The sequence below is a fragment of the Pseudophryne corroboree genome, chromosome 5, assembly GCF_028390025.1.
Source record: "Pseudophryne corroboree isolate aPseCor3 chromosome 5, aPseCor3.hap2, whole genome shotgun sequence".
Classification (NCBI taxonomy): Eukaryota; Metazoa; Chordata; class Amphibia; order Anura; family Myobatrachidae; genus Pseudophryne; species Pseudophryne corroboree.
In genome coordinates this window covers 615,315,118-615,336,448 of record NC_086448.1, presented here as the reverse complement: position 1 = coordinate 615,336,448, position 21,331 = coordinate 615,315,118, and positions in this window count along the sequence as shown.

Below are 21,331 nucleotides of genomic sequence, written 5' to 3'. Positions count from 1 at the left end.
AGACAATGTGATTTAGGGCCTAATTCAGACCTGATCGCTAGCAAATTATTTTTGCACTGCTGTGATCAGATAGTCCCCGCATAAAGGGGGAGTGTATTTTAGCTGTGCAAGTGTGCGAACGCATGCGTAGCAGAGCTGTACAAATAGGTTTTGCAGTCTCTGCGCAGCCCAGGACTTACTCAGCCGCTGCGATCACATCAGCCTGTCCGGGATTGGAATTGACGTCAGGATCCTTCCCTGCAAATGCTTGGGAACGCCTGCGTTTTTACACTCCCTGAAAACGGTCTGTTGACATCCACAAACGCCTACTTCCTAACAATCTCCTTGCGTTCGCCTGTGCAAACGGATCTGCCGCACAAACCCATCGCTGAGCGGCGATCCTCTTTTTACCCGTGCGATGTTCCTGCGCATTGCGGTGCATACACATGCACAGTTTGGACCCACTCGCCCGCTGTGCAAAAACGCACAGCAGCGATCAGATCTGAATTACCCCCTTAGAGCATGCTTGCCTACTTTTCAAAACTAGTTTCAGGGAGATTTTACAGTAGAATGCAGTGTGTCATGCTCCACCCAAAGGGTGTGTCTAGCTCCACCTGTGGGCGTATCTATTGCCACTAAGGGGTGTGTCCTTCAGTGGCAGGAACTCACTCCAGTGACTATAGGGCAAATAATACATTTTAATTGTTTTGTCTCACCCAAAATGGCCGCCACCATATGAGACACAATAGACATAAAACATGGATTTTCAGGCGGCAACAATTACAGTAAAACTACTGTAGCATTTGCAACAGACCTGCCTAAACAATGTCAAACGACCCTCAAAATGAGCAGCATGGACAATGTAATGGTTAGCATTGCTGCCTCACAGCACTGAGGATAGGCGTTTGATTCCTACCATGACCCTAACTGTATGGAGTTTGTATATGATCCCCGTGCTTGTGTGTGTTTTGTCATGGTACCATACCTCCCAACATTAGGACTACAGAAGGGGGGACTCCTGGCGCGGCGGAGCCGTGCAGCGCCAAAAGGGGTGTGGTCTATTGAAAGGGGGCGTGGCCTCACGTGGATGATGCAATCGTGAGCCACATCTCCAATTTTCAGTACAGTGGGGGCACGGCCAGCGCTGTATCAATAACTGGTAATAAATAATAATAAATAAAAAAAACACACCAGCATTTAAAATGTAAACATCATATCGGTCTACACAACCATTGGAACGCAATTTGACATAATATGGATGTAGGGGGTGACATAACAAGCCATATTTAGGGATATTCATGAAAATAGAGCATGACATCACATTTGTTCTAAAAACAAAACCCCTATAAGGTCACCTGTGCTCAAGCAGGACTATCCTTAAAACATGGGTTTTTAGGGGGCAGCATTTAAACTTAGCTTTTACAACAGACCTGGTAACACATGACAAGCCTGACCCTAAGCCATATAACGCTGACCCTTTCCTTATAACTCTGACCTATACTATGACGCTGACCCTATCCCTGTAACTCTGACCCTATCCTTATAACTCTGACCTATACTATGACGCTGACCCTATCCCTATAACACTGACCCTATACTAAAATACTGACCCTATCCCTATAACTCTGACCCTATCCCTATAACTCTGACCCTATCCCTACAACCCTATACTATAACTCTGACACTATCCCTATAATACTGACCCTATACTATGACACTGACCCTATCCCTATAATACTGATCCTATACTATGACACTGACCCTATCCCCATAATACTGATCCTATACTATGACACTGACCCTATACTTATAATACTGACTCTATACTATGACACTGACCCTATCCCTATAATACTGATCCTATACTATGACACTGACACTATCCCTATAATACTGACTCTATACTATGACACTGACCCTATCCCTATAATACTGACACTATAACACTGACTCTATCCCTATAATACTGACTCTATACTATGACACTGACCCTATCCCTATAATACTGATCCTATACTATGACACTGACACTATCCCTATAATACTGACTCTATACTATGACACTGACCCTATCCCTATAATACTGATCCTATACTATGACACTGACCATATCCCTATAATACTGACTCTATACTATGACACTGACACTATCCCTATAATACTGACTCTATACTATGACACTGACCCTATCCCTATAATACTGACACTATGACACTGACCTTATCCCTATAATACTGACTCTATACTATGACACTGACCCTATCCCTATAATACTGACCGTATCCTTATAATACTGACTCTATACTATGACACTGACCCTATCCCTAGAATACTGACACTATGACACTGACCCTATCCCTATAATACTGACACTATGACACTGACCCTATCCTTATAATACTGACTCTATACTATGACACTGACCCTATCCCTAGAATACTGACACTATGACACTGACCCTATCCCTATAATACTGATCCTATACTATGACACTGACCCTATGCCTATAATACTGACTCTATACTATGACACTGACCCTATCCCTATAATACTGACACTATGACACTAGTAGTGCTCCCCCTAAGATAAATGTTAGACAACTTGGACTTGCAGGTCATTGGGCAATAACAAAGGGACTAATGCTGGTAACTTGCGGAGTTTAAACTCAGCACCCACTATGTTCTTTGTCTCCAGTCAAGTCCTGCCCTTCCCTCCGCAGCCCAGCCACACGCACACCAAAGGTTTATTTACCTTATATTTCAAACAGGCCACCACTGCTGTGCTGCTGATGATGAAGCCGCCGTCACTGCCACTGCTGCCATTGCTTCTGTGGTGCAAAGACAGCCTCCCCTGCTGCTGCGAACTGCTATGCGGCCACCGCTTGGATGACATCATGGATGACCTGCATGGATGACATCATGATGTGGGCGGCATGTTATTTAAAGACCGCGGTGGCCGGCATTTGAGTAACAGGACATCGCCCGTCATGACGTCTCCTGAGCAGGCTCCTCCCCCGGCACTTCCGGACTGAAGCATGCACAGTCCATACTTTCACTAGCTATTGAAAAACTGGGAGAACCCAGAAGATTTCCGGGGCAGCGGGAAGCTCATGTAAAAAAACGTGAGCCTCCTGCTGAATGCGGGAGGGTAGGCAAGTCTGCGCTGGGGACACCAGTCATCTTCTTTCCTATGCAGCCACCACTACCCAGAACCTTATGGAGCCACCACCAGCCCAGTCACCACACAGCTCCATGATTAAATGAATGACCTTACACCCTCACCTTGTTCCTCCATCTCACCCTCATCCTCACCAAGCTCCCAGATCCCACCCTCACCCATCTCTCACACCCTAACCCTGCTCCCAGTTCTCACATCTCTCCTGGATCTCATCATACATTACTCACCCCTGCAGTGACCGGTCTTTAAATAACATGCCGCCCACATCATGATGTCATCCATGCAGGCCCGCCCCTGGCTAGACTCGCCCGAAAATGAAATCTGCACATGCGCGATCATGAATGCCGGGGGCGTGGCCTGCACAGATGACTCGTGTGGGTGGCATATTATTTAAATGAGCCACAGTGGGCGGGGTTGTAGGGAGCGGATCCCAGCATTTAAATAAAAAGGACATTCAGATAATGATGTCGCCGTGCAGGCTCCGCCCCCTGCCGTCCGTGACTCACGCATGTGCGGTCCACATTTTCTGCGGACAGCGCAGGAAAAGCGGGCGGACCCGGTGGTTTAGCGGGGCAGAGGGAGGGTAGTTTAAAAAACGTGAGCCTCCAGCGTAATGCGGGAGGGTAGGCAACCCTGCATTATACACATCCCCCTCCCCCATATTACACCCAGCACATTACATTATACATACCCCCCTATATTACACCCAGCAAATTACATTATACATACCCCCCATATTACACCCAGCACATTACATTATACATACCCCCTCCACATATTACAGCCAGCACATTACATTATACATACCCCCCCCCCCATATTACACCCAGCACATTACATTATACATACCCCCCATATTACACTCAGCACATTACATTATACATACCCCCTCCACATATTACAGCCAGCACATTACATTATACGCACACACCCCTCCCCCATATTACACCCAGCACATTACATTATACACACACACACCCCTCCCCCATATTACACCCAGCACATTACATTATACACACACACACACCCTTCCCTCATATTACACCCTGTACTAGATTACATACTGCAAACACAGCCCCCCCACACCCATATTACACCCAGTGCCACATTACAGGACACACAGCCCCCATTCCACACAGCACCCACCTGGCTATGTTGCTCCTTCCTGTAAGGACTGGGAGCCGGCCCCAGGACAGTGTGGGTCTGTGGGAAGGCAGCACAGCGCAGGCACATCCTATCGAGGAGCAGGAGGAGGAAAGTTACTGCTACACGCTGCCATCTCAGTGTGGTGGGAGGGGCCAGCAACCAGGAAGCAAAGCTCTGCCTCTCTCTGTACACGACAGGGAAGAAACCACTGCACACAACCCTGCGGTGACCGGCTCTGAAGTTTCCTGTGCAGGCCCCGCCCCCCGGTCTCCGTACTTGCGCATGCGCAGTACAGATCTTCAACTACGGACTGTCAAAATCCGGGAGGGCTGTCTAGGTATGCTGGGCAGCGGGAGGCTCATGTCAAAATCGGGAGCCTCCCGCTGAATGCGGGAGGGTAGGCAAGCCTGCCTTAGAGTCCAAGTCATCGCTGGCATCACATTAAGATGAAGGGCTGAATTGTCAATTGAGTACTAAATGTTACACATGCAAAGCAAAATGACAAAAAATACAGTATACTGTATTGAGGATAAAATAATATTGATAACAAAATAGCACTGCTCCTTAACTGGAATAAAACCACGGGTGATGGCTATGTAAAGGATTCACCTTAACCCCTAGCCCACACAGGCCAGTAGTAAGATCAGGCACACTGATTAGCTATGTGTAGCAATGAGCATGTTGTGCAAGCTATACTGTATGTGGTACTGACTACAAGAGCAAACATCTCATTTTATTGCAAGCTGTGAGTGGTCTTTACCTCAAAGTTATAGTTACAGCACAGTACCCTAACATGAACTGATCTTATTTTATTGAAAGCTGTGTGTGTATACCTGTTCATCTTTGTATCACCACAGTTATGTGTACTGACTCTGAGTGCTCTAGCATTACACTGAGCACACTGCTATTAACGATGTATTGTATTGTATAGTGGTTTAGCATTCTCGCAATCTCCATGGCATTGCATAGAAATGTATTGTACCGAATGATATGTTCTGTCAGAAAATCAGCAGGTGGTGCTACAGAATCTTCAGTGGCTATTTGATACATGAGCAGTGCATATTAGGAAAAGCGACATCTGATGGACAGAAAGTTGTATTATGTACTCCATCTATTCCGGTGTCTCAGGGGCAGATGTACTAACTAGAGATGAGCGCCTGAAATTTTTCGGGTTTTGTGTTTTGGTTTTGGGTTCGGTTCCGCGGCCGTGTTTTGGGTTCGACCGCGTTTTGGCAAAACCTCACCGAATTTTTTTTGTCGGATTCGGGTGTGTTTTGGATTCGGGTGTTTTTTTAAAAAAACACTAAAAAACAGCTTAAATCATAGAATTTGGGGGTCATTTTGATCCCATATTATTATTAACCTCAAAAACCATAATTTCCACTCATTTTCAGTCTATTCTGAATACCTCACACCTCACAATATTATTTTTAGTCCTAAAATTTGCACCAAGGTCGCTGGATGACTAAGCTAAGCGACACTAGTGGCCGACACAAACACCTGGCCCATCTAGGAGTGGCACTGCAGTGTCACGCAGGATGTCCCTTCCAAAAAACCCTCCCCAATCAGCACATGACGCAAAGAAAAAAAGAGGCGCAATGAGGTAGCTGACTGTGTGAGTAAGATAAGCGACCCTAGTGGCCGACACAAACACCGGGCCCATTTAGGAGTGGCACTGCAGTGTCACGCAGGATGTCCCTTCCAAAAAACCCTCCCCAATCAGCACATGACGCAAAGAAAAAAAGAGGCGCAATGAGGTAGCTGACTGTGTAAGTAAGATTAGCGACCCTAGTGGCCGACACAAACACCGGGCCCATTTAGGAGTGGCACTGCAGTGTCACGCAGGATGTCCCTTCCAAAAAACCCTCCCCAATCAGCACATGACGCAAAGAAAAAAAGAGGCGCAATGAGGTAGCTGACTGTGTGAGTAAGATTAGCGACCCTAGTGGCCGACACAAACACCGGGCCCATTTAGGAGTGGCACTGCAGTGTCACGCAGGATGTCCCTTCCAAAAAACCCTCCCCAATCAGCACATGACGCAAAGAAAAAAAGAGGCGCAATGAGGTAGCTGACTGTGTGAGTAAGATTAGCGACCCTAGTGGCCGACACAAACACCGGGCCCATTTAGGAGTGGCACTGCAGTGTCACGCAGGATGTCCCTTCCAAAAAACCCTCCCCAATCAGCACATGACGCAAAGAAAAAAAGAGGCGCAATGAGGTAGCTGACTGTGTGAGTAAGATTAGCGACCCTAGTGGCCGACACAAACACCGGGCCCATTTAGGAGTGGCACTGCAGTGTCACGCAGGATGTCCCTTCCAAAAAACCCTCCCCAATCAGCACATGACGCAAAGAAAAAAAGAGGCGCAATGAGGTAGCTGACTGTGTGAGTAAGATTAGCGACCCTAGTGGCCGACACAAACACCGGGCCCATTTAGGAGTGGCACTGCAGTGTCACGCAGGATGTCCCTTCCAAAAAACCCTCCCCAAACAGCACATGACGCAAAGAAAAATAAAAGAAAAAAGAGGTGCAAGATGGAATTGTCCTTGGGCCCTCCCACCCACCCTTATGTTGTATAAACAAAACAGGACATGCACACTTTAACCAACCCATCATTTCAGTGACAGGGTCTGCCACACGACTGTGACTGATATGACGGGTTGGTTTGGACCCCCCCCAAAAAAGAAGCAATTAATCTCTCCTTGCACAAACTGGCTCTACAGAGGCAAGATGTCCACCTCATCATCACCCTCCGATATATCACCGTGTACATCCCCCTCCTCACAGATTATCAATTCGTCCCCACTGGAATCCACCATCTCAGCTCCCTGTGTACTTTGTGGAGGCAATTGCTGCTGGTCAATGTCTCCGCGGAGGAATTGATTATAATTCATTTTAATGAACATCATCTTCTCCACATTTTCTGGATGTAACCTCGTACGCCGATTGCTGACAAGGTGAGCGGCGGCACTAAACACTCTTTCGGAGTACACACTTGTGGGAGGGCAACTTAGGTAGAATAAAGCCAGTTTGTGCAATGGCCTCCAAATTGCCTCTTTTTCCTGCCAGTATAAGTATGGACTGTGTGACGTGCCTACTTGGATGCGGTCACTCATATAATCCTCCACCATTCTTTCAATGGTGAGAGAATCATATGCAGTGACAGTAGACGACATGTCCGTAATCGTTGTCAGGTCCTTCAGTCCGGACCAGATGTCAGCATCAGCAGTCGCTCCAGACTGCCCTGCATCACCGCCAGCGGGTGGGCTCGGAATTCTGAGCCTTTTCCTCGCACCCCCAGTTGCGGGAGAATGTGAAGGAGGAGATGTTGACAGGTCGCGTTCCGCTTGACTTGACAATTTTCTCACCAGCAGGTCTTTCAACCCCAGCAGACTTGTGTCTGCCGGAAAGAGAGATCCAAGGTAGGCTTTAAATCTAGGATCGAGCACGGTGGCCAAAATGTAGTGCTCTGATTTCAACAGATTGACCACCCGTGAATCCTTGTTAAGCGAATTAAGGGCTCCATCCACAAGTCCCACATGCCTAGCGGAATCGCTCCGTGTTAGCTCCTCCTTCAATGTCTCCAGCTTCTACTGCAAAAGCCTGATGAGGGGAATGACCTGACTCAGGCTGGCAGTGTCTGAACTGACTTCACGTGTGGCAAGTTCAAAGGGCATCAGAACCTTGCACAACGTTGAAATCATTCTCCACTGCGCTTGAGACAGGTGCATTCCACCTCCTATATCGTGCTCAATTGTATAGGCTTGAATGGCCTTTTGCTGCTCCTCCAACCTCTGAAGCATATAGAGGGTTGAATTCCACCTCGTTACCACTTCTTGCTTCAGATGATGGCAGGGCAGGTTCAGTAGTTTTTGGTGGTGCTCCAGTCTTCTGTACGTGGTGCCTGTACGCCGAAAGTGTCCCGCAATTTTTCTGGCCACCGACAGCATCTCTTGCACGCCCCTGTCGTTTTTTAAATAATTCTGCACCACCAAATTCAAGGTATGTGCAAAACATGGGACGTGCTGGAATTTGCCCATATTTAATGCACACACAATATTGCTGGCGTTGTCCGATGCCACAAATCCACAGGAGAGTCCAATTGGGGTAAGCCATTCCGCGATGATCTTCCTCAGTTGCCGTAAGAGGTTTTCAGCTGTGTGCGTATTCTGGAAACCGGTGATACAAAGCGTAGCCTGCCTAGGAAAGAGTTGGCGTTTGCGAGATGCTGCTACTGGTGCCGCCGCTGCTGTTCTTGCGGCGGGAGTCCATACATCTACCCAGTGGGCTGTCACAGTCATATAGTCCTGACCCTGCCCTGCTCCACTTGTCCACATGTCCATGGTTAAGTGGACATTGGGTACAGCTGCATTTTTTAGGACACTGGTTACTCTTTTTCTGAGGTCTGTGTAAATTTTCGGTATCGCCTGCCTAGAGAAATGGAACCTAGATGGTATTTGGTACCGGGGACACAGTACCTCCAACAAGTCTCTAGTTGGCTCTGCAGTAATGATGGATACCGGAACCACGGTTCTCACCACCCAGGAGGCCAAGGCCTCAGTTATCCGCTTTGCAGTAGGATGACTGCTGTGATATTTCATCTTCCTCGCAAAGGACTGTTGGACAGTCAATTGCTTGGTGGAAGTAGTAAAAGTGGTCTTACGACTTCCCCTCTGGGATGACCATCGACTCCCAGCAGCAACAACAGCAGCGCCAGCAGCAGTAGGCGTTACACGCAAGGATGCATCGGAGGAATCCCAGGCAGGAGAGGACTCGTCAGAATTGCCAGTGACATGGCCTGCAGGACTATTGGCATTCCTGGGGAAGGAGGAAATTGACACTGAGGGAGTTGGTGGGGTGGTTTGCGTGAGCTTGGTTACAAGAGGAAGGGTTTTACTGGTCAGTGGACTGCTTCCGCTGTCACCCAAAGTTTTTGAACTTGTCACTGTCTTATTATGAATGCGCTGCAGGTGACGTATAAGGGAGGATGTTCCGAGGTGGTTAACGTCCTTACCCCTACTTATTACAGCTTGACAAAGGGAACACACGGCTTGACACCTGTTGTCCGCATTTCTGTTGAAATACCTCCACACCGAAGAGCTGATTTTTTTGGTATTTTCACCTGGCATGTCAACGGCCATATTCCTCCCACCGACAACAGGTGTCTCCCCGGGTGCCTGACTTAAACAAACCACCTCACCATCAGAATCCTCCTTGTCAATTTCCTCCCCAGCGCCAGCAACACCCATATCCTCCTCATCCTGGTGTACTTCAACACTGACATCTTCAATCTGACTATCAGGAACTGGACTGCGGGTGCTCCTTCCAGCACTTGCAGGGGGCGTGCAAATGGTGGAAGGCGCATGCTCTTCACGTCCAGTGTTGGGAAGGTCAGGCATCGCAACCGACACAATTGGACTCTCCTTGTGGATTTGGGATTTCGAAGAATGCACAGTTCTTTGCTGTGCTTTTGCCAGCTTGAGTCTTTTCATTTTTCTAGCGAGAGGCTGAGTGCTTCCATCCTCATGTGAAGCTGAACCACTAGCCATGAACATAGGCCAGGGCCTCAGCCGTTCCTTGCCACTCCGTGTGGTAAATGGCATATTGGCAAGTTTACGCTTCTCCTCCGACAATTTTATTTTAGGTTTTGGAGTCCTTTTTTTTACTGATATTTGGTGTTTTGGATTTGACATGCTCTGTACTATGACATTGGGCATCGGCCTTGGCAGACGACGTTGCTGGCATTTCATCGTCTCGGCCATGACTAGTGGCAGCAGCTTCAGCACGAGGTGGAAGTGGATCTTGATCTTTCCCTAATTTTGGAACCTCAACATTTTTGTTCTCCATATTTTAATAGGCACAACTAAAAGGCACCTCAGGTAAACAATGGAGATGGATGGATACTAGTATACAATTATGGACGGACTGCCGAGTGCCGACACAGAGGTAGCCACAGCCGTGAACTACCGTACTGTACTGTGTCTGCTGCTAATATAGACTGGTTGATAAAGAGATGTCGTAGTATGTATGTATAAAGAAGAAAGAAAAAAAAAACCACGGTTAGGTGGTATACAATTATGGACGGACTGCCGAGTGCCGACACAGAGGTAGCCACAGCCGTGAACTACCGTACTGTACTGTGTCTGCTGCTAATATAGACTGGTTGATAAAGAGATGTAGTAGTATGTATGTATAAAGAAGAAAGAAAAAAAAACCACGGGTAGGTGGTATACAATTATGGATGGACTGCCGAGTGCCGACACAGAGGTAGCTACAGCCGTGAACTACCGTACTGTGTCTGCTGCGACTGGATGATAAATAATGATATAAAAAATATATATATATCACTACTGCAGCCGGACAGGTATATATTATATAATGACGGACCTGCTGGACACTGTCTGTCAGCAGAATGAGTTTTTTATAGAATAAAAAAAAAAACACCACACAAGTGAAGTCACACGACGAGTGTTTAACTTTTTCAGGCAATCACAATATAGTATACTACTAACTATACTGGTGGTCAGTGTGGTCAGGTCACTGGTCAGTCACACTGGCAGTGGCACTCCTGCAGCAAAAGTGTGCACTGTTTAATTTTAATATAATATGTACTCCTGGCTCCTGCTATAACCTATAACTGGCACTGCAGTGCTCCCCAGTCTCCCCCACAATTATAAGCTGTGTGAGCTGAGCACAGTCAGATATATAATATATACATAGATGATGCAGCACACTGGGCTGAGCAGTGCACACAGATATGGTATGTGACTGTCTTGTACTCCTGGCTCCTGCTATAACCTATAACTGGCACTGCAGTGCTCCCCAGTCTCCCCCACAATTATAAGCTGTGTGAGCTGAGCACAGTCAGATATATAATATATACATAGATGATGCAGGCATGCAGCACACTGGGCTGAGCAGTGCACACAGATATGGTATGTGACTGAGTCACTGTGTGTACCGTTTTTTTCAGGCAGAGAACGGATATATTAAATAAAACAACTGCACTGCTGGTGGTCACTGTGGTCAGTCACTAAACTCTGCACTCTCTTCTACAGTATCAGTCTCAGGTCAATCTCTCTCTCTCTCTCCTAATCTAAATGGAGAGGACGCCAGCCACGTCCTCTCCCTATCAATCTCAATGCACGTGTGAAAATGGCGGCGACGCGCGGCTCCTTATATAGAATCCGAGTCTCGCGAGAATCCGACAGCGTCATGATGACGTTCGGGCGCGCTCGGGTTAACCGAGCAAGGCGGGAAGATCCGAGTCGCTCGGACCCGTGAAAAAAAACATGAAGTTCGTGCGGGTTCGGATTCAGAGAATCCGAACCCGCTCATCTCTAGTACTAACCTGGCGAATGCATAAGGAAGTGGTAAACCAGTGATATGTGCAAGGTGATAAAGGCAGCAGCCAATCAAATCCTAACTGTTAATTTACATATTGGAGCTGATTGGCTGGTGCCTTTATCACCTTGCACATATCACTGGTTTATCACTTCGTTATGCCTTCTCCAGGTTAATACATGTGCCCCTCAGTACTTTATAATGTAACTCAATACAGCAGGATGCATCTTAGAATGCCAAGCAGCAACATGGCAGGGCGCAACAAGCAGGGTGCGCTACATGGTGTATGAACGCTAGATATAAGACAAAGACTGATGTCAGACTGAAAATAACATTTAATATCAAGTTAAAAAATAGTTTAATAAGCATAAAATTAAATTAAAAAATGATAAGTTCATTCAATGGATATAGTCCACTCTGTAATGAACCAATTCAAAATTAAAAGTCAATGCCTCAACGGCAAAAATTGTCCTGAGACCTGGTATCCTTAGCCAAATAGGCTTTATGATGTATTTTATTAAACCAGTCTATAGCAGTATTCCAACGGTACAGCCTCTTGTCTTTCTACACTTTGCTCTGTAAATAGCTTAATCCACATTGGGAACTTTTCCGCAGCATACAGTCATATAGATAACTTTATGGGGGTAAATCCACTATTTTTCTGGTGACACTTTAGCCGATTACAGCGCTCATGTACCTGTTACTGGTAGTATGGTGGATCCCCCGTCTCTGCCGTCCTCGTTCCCCTCTGATAATGTCAGCCGCCTCCCAGAGCCGCGGTGATCCGTCGTTCTACACAGCTGGCAGTCTGTGGAACGCACCGCTCTGGCTTCCGGTTTCGCGGTTTCCGGCTTCCGGTGACGTTAGCCGGCGTGTGTGTGTGGTCCGTAGAAGATTCGGGCTCGTACTTGCTGTAGAACAGTGGTGCAGCTTCCAACGCGTTTCCCCCCTTAGGGGCTTCGTCAGGGATAGCTGCTTCCAAAATGTAGTCCTCTTTTAAAGGTTACATTAATTGATCCTAATTGCATAATTGCTTTTTTAACTCTTGTATGGCATAAAAAATTTTTCACATGTGTGAAAAAATCCATTCAGTCTGACATGAAAAATAGAAGAAGAGGAAAGAGAGAAGGAAAGTTAAAAAAGGGGGGGGGGGTGGACAAAAGTGCACATGTGCATATATACGTCTGTACTCAGGAAAAATAGGGGTGCAATATTGTAACTGTTTTTATGCTTTTTTTTTTTTTTTTTTTTATTATAAAAAGGCAGCCAAGTCAAAATCTATATTAAGACCCTTGGGGATGATAGAATCAACTTGATAAATCCACTTTGCTTCCTCCTTAGATATTTCTATTATTTTGTCGCCACCTCTCCAGTTGTTTTTAATCTTTTTTATCCCCATAAAATTCAATCCTTCAGGGTTGCTATTGTGATAGTTCTTGAAATGTACTGGGACGCTGTGTGTTTCTACATTATTTTTTATATTGCGTATATGTTCTGCAATTCGGCTTTTTAGGGGTCTGATGGTCCTGCCTACATATTGTTGCCCACAAGGGCATTCTAGTAGGTAAATAACCCCCTTTGTATCGCACGTAATTTCATCTTCTATTTTGAATTCCCTTCCATTGGTGTTCGAGGAGAAGGTTTGGATCCCTTTAGTGCTTGTCTTTTTTGAATTTTTACAATTCTGGCATCTCAAACAATGGTGAAATCCCTTTTTTCTTCTTCCCTCGCTCATCCAAGTTTGTGCTTTCTCTGTTATTGCATCAGGTGGTGAAGTGCTTTTTACTAATGAGGATCTAATGTTCTTAGCTCTATGGTATATCATTCGTGGTTTCTTAGGGAGTACTCTACTTAATTTTTCATCTTTTAATAAAATCGGCCAGTATTTGTACAAGATTCTTTCCAAGTTGTGTGATTGAGAACTGTATTGGGTAATAAACGCTACTTCATTGTCCATTTTGTCTTCCTTCTTTTTTGGAGCCAATAACGTTTTTCTATCCACTTTTAGTACTTCCTCATAATTAGATTTTAATTCTGCTTCATCATATCCTTTTTCCATGAATCTCTTCGTCATTTCATCAGCCTGTTTTTCGAAATCTTCCTTTTTTGAGCAATTCCTTTTGAGTCTCTTAAACTGGCCCTTTGGAATATTGCGGAGCCAGTTTGGATGATGGGCGCTGGTTTTCTCAATATAGGTGTTGCAGTCCACTTCTTTAATGTGCGTTCTAGTTTCCAATGTGTTTTTTTCCACATAAATTTCCAAATCCAGAAATATTGCTTTTTCCTTACTGCAATTGGCGGTGAAATGGAGATTTAGTTCATTACGATTCATGTATATGATGAAATTGTCTAGTTCTTCTTGGGTTCCTGACCAAATGAATATAACATCATCTATGAATCTTTTCCATAGCTTGATGTTCTCCCGCATGGGGTTGTTGTTCCAGATATTTCTGTTTTCCCATTCCGCTACGAATAGATTTGCGTATCCCGGCGCGAATTTCGTGCCCATCGCGGTCCCGCGGATTTGCCTGTAATACGTGTTTTCAAACCAAAAGTAATTGTGACCTAAAATGAAATTAATGGACTCAATAATGACTTTTAATTTTGAATTGGTTCATTACAGAGTGGACTATATCCATTGAATGAACTTATCATTTTTTAATTTAATTTTATGCTTATTAAACTATTTTTTAACTTGATATTAAATGTTATTTTCAGTCTGACATCAGTCTTTGTCTTTAAATGTTGCGCCAAGAATTCTGCATGTAATTAATTCCAACCAGTGAGGGTACTGGTTTAATCTACGGCTGCATCATTTTGTTTGTCACTCTTGTCATACTTTCTTCCTCCTTTTTTCTTTTTCTATTCTATCTGTCTTTCTGTAGAGGAGTTAGCGCAGACGATACCATACTCCAAGTCCCATTTCTCAACCCGAAAGATTGTCAGCTGCACTCCAAACCTATTATATATAAAAATGTTGATTCTAAGACAGGAACGAATGGAAAAGTTAAAAAACATTTTTTGTGAAGAAGAACTACCTCAGGAAACAGTTATTCAAACGGACAATGTGTGTACTCTTTTTCTTAGATATGAGAAATTACTCATATCAGAGATAAAGCAATGGTGGGACGCCACCACGCTAACTAAATATTTGGAAAACAAATTAATTCCGAGAGGTCTCAGAATTAATAAGGAAGCTTCATTTGCTTCAACTGATGAGTCATTTGGGATACAATGGAATCAAATTTTGGATGACTGCTCACGTAAACTTATGGAGCTTATTGTCAAAGATAGGCAAAGGAGTCTGAAGGTGATTGAAAAGGAAATTGGGGTAGTACAAGAAAAACTATCCCCAATTCAACACCTAGAGGAATATAAGAAACTGGAGGATATAACACAACAACACCTCAACTCCGTAGAGGATGAAGTGATTAAAATCAAACAAAAAAAATACAGAAGAGACCTTCAGGACTACAAGGATGGTTACAGAAAGAAAATAAGTAGGGGAACACAGGAAGTGAATCGCCCACAAATTGAACAAGAAGATAGAGAGATTAGGAATCAAAATGAAAATAGGTCAAGGGAGTTAGGCAAAATGCAGTATCAACAGAGGAATTTCCATCAAGATCAGCAATATGGAATGAGAGGAAGACTACACTCCTTCAAAAGAACGGACTATGGAAGATATGGAATCAAGCAGGATTACATCAATCGGGAAAGACAACATACCCCTAGGGGACGAACACAATACAACGAATGGAGGAATGGTGGTGAAGTAAGAAGGAGGAATTTTCCAAGAGATAGAACAACATCCAATCAAAGAATATATGAGGGCAGACAGAAAAACATATCCAACTATGAACATAGGTACTTCAAGGCCATGGAAGGGTACCAAAAGGGAATAAATGAAGCCAAGAGGGAAAGTATTATAACAAAAAAAGAACTGCTCATGAACTTGGAAACCTATACCAAAGGAAGAGATGCCAAAGTGGGCAATAAAAGAGATCAAGAACACGATGGCAGTGCTGACGAAAATATGGATCGTTTTTTAGGATTGGCAGGGTTAACTACGCCAATAAAAAAAGCAGAGCGGAATTCAAACCAAAAAAGAAAGTTAAGACCAAGCGAGGAAAGAGAGGAGGAGTACTTGAAAGGAGCAAGACCAAAAATAAGGAAGTAAAAACAGAGGGGATTTTTAATATTAGTAGTACCATCTTAAGCAAACATCAGGAAGAAGTTTTGAGTAAAGGGTTAAAATACGCACCTCAAAAGAATTGAAATAAATTTGATACCTATATTAGTTTACATCAATTTATACGTAAATTAACACTAAAAAAATACTTTATGAAGACACCTACAGAAAAAATGGAAAACAACATAACCTCCATGTATGAACACACCACTCTTAAAAATCGATCTAAGTTTTTCCCAAGTCACCAAAAGGGTCCCTTTGTGGAGACATTCCAACGCATGGTAGAAAAGGAGATAGAAGACCTTAGTACCAAAAGTAGAAAATATAACTTGTCAAAACAGGAAAAGGAAGCACTAAAAGAACTGGAAACCAATACAAACATATGTATCAAACCAGCGGATAAAGGAGGCGGCCTGGTGGTTATGGATAGGCCACAATATATAAAAGAAGCAAATAAAATCTTGGAAGATTCATCCACTTATGAGATACTATCCAAAGACCCCACAGGGGAATATAAAATAGAATTGGAAAATCTGCTAAGGGAAGCACTACACCTTGGAATTTTAAATAAAAAAGAATATGAGTACATCAATCAAGAACATCCGATATTACCTGTATTCTATATCTTGCCGAAGATACATAAAGATAAAAAGAACCCGCCAGGAAGGCCAATAGTTGCCGGAATTAATTCCCTTACGAGTAATCTATCCGAATACATTGATAAATTTCTGCAGCCATTGGTTTCCAAACAAAAAAGTCATTTAAGGGATTCAATGGACATTCTGCAGGGTCTAGAGGACTTCGAATGGAAGGATGGCTACATTTTGGTCACTTGCGATATAACCTCTCTATACAGTGTAATTGAACATGATGCAGGATGCAGATTTGTGGAAAAAATTCTATGTGAGGATAGCACCATTCATCACCGCCAGATTAACTTCATTATTGAGTCCATTAATTTCATTTTAGGTCACAATTACTTTTGGTTTGAAAACACGTATTACAGGCAAATCCGCGGGACCGCGATGGGCACGAAATTCGCGCCGGGATACGCAAATCTATTCATAGCGGAATGGGAAAACAGAAATATCTGGAACAACAACCCCATGCGGGAGAACATCAAGCTATGGAAAAGATTCATAGATGATGTTATATTCATTTGGTCAGGAACCCAAGAAGAACTAGACAATTTCATCATATACATGAATCGTAATGAACTAAATCTCCATTTCACCGCCAATTGCAGTAAGGAAAAAGCAATATTTCTGGATTTGGAAATTTATGTGGAAAAAAACACATTGGAAACTAGAACGCACATTAAAGAAGTGGACTGCAACACCTATATTGAGAAAACCAGCGCCCATCATCCAAACTGGCTCCGCAATATTCCAAAGGGCCAGTTTAAGAGACTCAAAAGGAATTGCTCAAAAAAGGAAGATTTCGAAAAACAGGCTGATGAAATGACGAAGAGATTCATGGAAAAAGGATATGATGAAGCAGAATTAAAATCTAATTATGAGGAAGTACTAAAAGTGGATAGAAAAACGTTATTGGCTCCAAAAAAGAAGGAAGACAAAATGGACAATGAAGTAGCGTTTATTACCCAATACAGTTCTCAATCACACAACTTGGAAAGAATCTTGTACAAATACTGGCCGATTTTATTAAAAGATGAAAAATTAAGTAGAGTACTCCCTAAGAAACCACGAATGATATACCGTAGAGCTAAGAACATTAGATCCTCATTAGTAAAAAGCACTTTACCACCTGATGCAATAACAGAGAAAGCACAAACTTGGATGAGCGAGGGAAGAAGAAAAAAGGGATTTCAACATTGTTTGAGATGCCAGAATTGTAAAAATTCAAAAAAGACAAGCACTAAAGGGATCCAAACCTTCTCCTCGAACACCAATGGAAGGGAATTCAAAATAGAAGATGAAATTACGTGCGATACAAAGGGGGTTATTTACCTACTAGAATGCCCTTGTGGGCAACAATATGTAGGCAGGACCATCAGACCCCTAAAAAGCCGAATTGCAGAACATATACGCAATATAAAAAATAATGTAGAAACACACAGCGTCCCAGTACATTTCAAGAACTATCACAATAGCAACCCTGAAGGATTGAATTTTATGGGGATAAAAAAGATTAAAAACAACTGGAGAGGTGGCGACAAAATAATAGAAATATCTAAGGAGGAAGCAAAGTGGATTTATCAAGTTGATTCTATCATCCCCAAGGGTCTTAATATAGATTTTGACTTGGCTGCCTTTTTATAATAAAAAAAAAAAAAAAAAAAAGCATAAAAACAGTTACAATATTGCACCCCTATTTTTCCTGAGTACAGACGTATATATGCACATGTGCACTTTTGTCCACCCCCCCCCCCTTTTTTAACTTTCCTTCTCTCTTTCCTCTTCTTCTATTTTTCATGTCAGACTGAATGGATTTTTTCACACATGTGAAAAATTTTTTATGCCATACAAGAGTTAAAAAAGCAATTATGCAATTAGGATCAATTAATGTAACCTTTAAAAGAGGATTACATTTTGGAAGCAGCTATCCCTGACGAAGCCCCTAAGGGGGGAAACGCGTTGGAAGCTGCACCACTGTTCTACAGCAAGTACGAGCCCGAATCTTCTACGGACCACACACACACGCCGGCTAACGTCACCGGAAGCCGGAAACCGCGAAACCGGAAGCCAGAGCGGTGCGTTCCACAGACTGCCAGCTGTGTAGAACGACGGATCACCGCGGCTCTGGGAGGCGGCTGACATTATCAGAGGGGAACGAGGACGGCAGAGACGGGGGATCCACCATACTACCAGTAACAGGTACATGAGCGCTGTAATCGGCTAAAGTGTCACCAGAAAAATAGTGGATTTACCCCCATAAAGTTATCTATATGACTGTATGCTGCGGAAAAGTTCCCAATGTGGATTAAGCTATTTACAGAGCAAAGTGTAGAAAGACAAGAGGCTGTACCGTTGGAATACTGCTATAGACTGGTTTAATAAAATACATCATAAAGCCTATTTGGCTAAGGATACCAGGTCTCAGGACAATTTTTGCCGTTGAGGCATTGACTTTTAATTTTGAATTGGTTCATTACAGAGTGGACTATATCCATTGAATGAACTTATCATTTTTTAATTTAATTTTATGCTTATTAAACTATTTTTTAACTTGATATTAAATGTTATTTTCAGTCTGACATCAGTCTTTGTCTTTAAATGTTGCGCCAAGAATTCTGCATGTAATTAATTCCAACCAGTGAGGGTACTGGTTTAATCTACGGCTGCATCATTTTGTTTGTCACTCTTGTCATACTTTCTTCCTCCTTTTTTCTTTTTCTATTCTATCTGTCTTTCTGTAGAGGAGTTAGCGCAGACAATACCATACTCCAAGCTAGATATAAGACACAGCTCTATATTATCTTTTAAGTACTGTTTTATGTGAATCTGTAATCAAAATTCTAGCCTATTTAGGGACTTTTGACCAGACTTAATTAACACATTAAATCAACATAGAGCACAATTATTTTAAACCGCAGGATATCTGTTTTAGCTTCCAGGTGGTTGACAGCAACAAATACAACAATTCCATTAAACAGTAACAATGCACACTAAGATACAAACAACAAATAACCTCCATAAAATTACCAGCTATAAACCCCCCTCTGAACCTCAGACTGACAAAAAATGTAAAATGGTTCCATATTATAAATGCACTGGGATCTGGGTTCTCTCCAGCAAGGAGATATTCACCAATTGTCCCTGATGCTCCTCAGTGGTGACCAGATAAGTATAATCCCCTTTATTCAGATGGTAGCAATGCAAATAGAAAGATTAGCTGTCAACTAATAATTGCCCGTCACACCCTGACAATTACAGCTTACTGCAGTTTGAATCTTCCTACATGCTCTTGCAGCAGCTTATTTAGGCAGTCATGATCTATGCAGGAAGAAAGTGACATCAGGAAGAGCTCCAGAAAAGATGAGTTCAAGAGACCAGCAGAAGCTATGTCAGTGGTCCTTCGGGAGAATCTTGGAAAATTTGTATACCTCGATGACATCTTGACTTATTCTCAGTCCATAGAGGAGCATTGTCATCAAGTTAAGATGGTGCTTCAAAAACTTTGTTAGAATAAACTGTGTGCAAAAATGGTAAAAGTGCAAAATTGAGGTGAAGATGATATCATTATTGGGGTATGTCATCACCCCTAAAGGATTTTCCATGGATCCCATTATGCTTCAAGCAATTCTTGATTGGGTTCATCCACACAATAATAGGGTCATCCAGTGCTTCCTAGGCTTTGCAGATTATTACTGCTGGTTCGTCCACTACTTGCCACTATTGCTGCATCTATTGCCGAGTTGACCAAAAAAGGAGAACACCTCTCAATGGTCACCGCAAGCTCTCTAGGCCATTGAAGATCTGAAAAAGGCCGTTATGTCTGTCTCTGTTCTCTACCATCCCAACCCGGAGTTACCATTCTTGGTGCAAGTGGATGCTTTGGAAGTAGGCATAGGGACAGTCCTAGACTCCAGAATAAAGCCGTGTACTTTTCTGTCTTGGAAATTTTCCTCTGCAGAGGTTAATTATGATTAGAGATGAGCAGGTTTGGTTCCCTGAGAACCGAACCCCCCCGAACTTCATCACCCAAGCCCGAATCCGAGCCCGGCTCAGGTTTCCTGCCTGACTCGGAAACGAGAACGAGGCAAAACATCATCATCCCGCTGTCGGATTTTCGCAGGGTTTGGATTCCATATAAGGAGCCATGCATCACCGCCATTTTCACTCCGGCATTGGAGAGTGTAGAGAGAGGAAGTGTCTCCCTCCTCAGTGTCCCCCTCCTCAGTGTCCTGCATCAGTTCAGTGGTGTCTTGTGCTGCAGCAGTCCAGTCACAGTGGTTGCTCTGCTGCCATATGTCCAGTGCTGCTGTTTAAGTCCAGTGGTGCTGTCTTGTGCTGTATCAGTCCAGAGGGGGTGTTTTCTGCTGAATCAGTCCAGTCACAGTGGTGGTGTCCTATGCTGCCATATGTCCAGTGCTGCTGTATAAGTCCAGTCCAGTGGTGCTGGGTTGTGCTGCATCAGTTCAGTCACAGTGGTGGTGTCCTCTGCTGCCATATGTCCAGTGCTGCTGTATAAGTCCAGTCCATTGCAGTGGTGCTGTGTTGTCCTGCATCAGTTCAGTGGTGGTGTATTGTTCTTCATCAGTCCAGTCACAGTGGTGGTGTCCTCTGCTGCCATGTGTCCAGTGCTGCTGTATAAATCCAGTCCATTGTAGTGCTGCTGTGTTATCCTGCATCAGACCACTGGTGGTGTCCCTGTGCTGCTGTATATGTCCAGTGGTACTGCCGTATATGTCCAGTGATACTGCCGTTTATGTCCAGTGGTACTGCCATATAAATCCAGTGATACTGCCATATAATTCCAGTGGTACTGCCGTATAATTCCAGCGGTACTGGCGTATAAATCCAGTCCAGT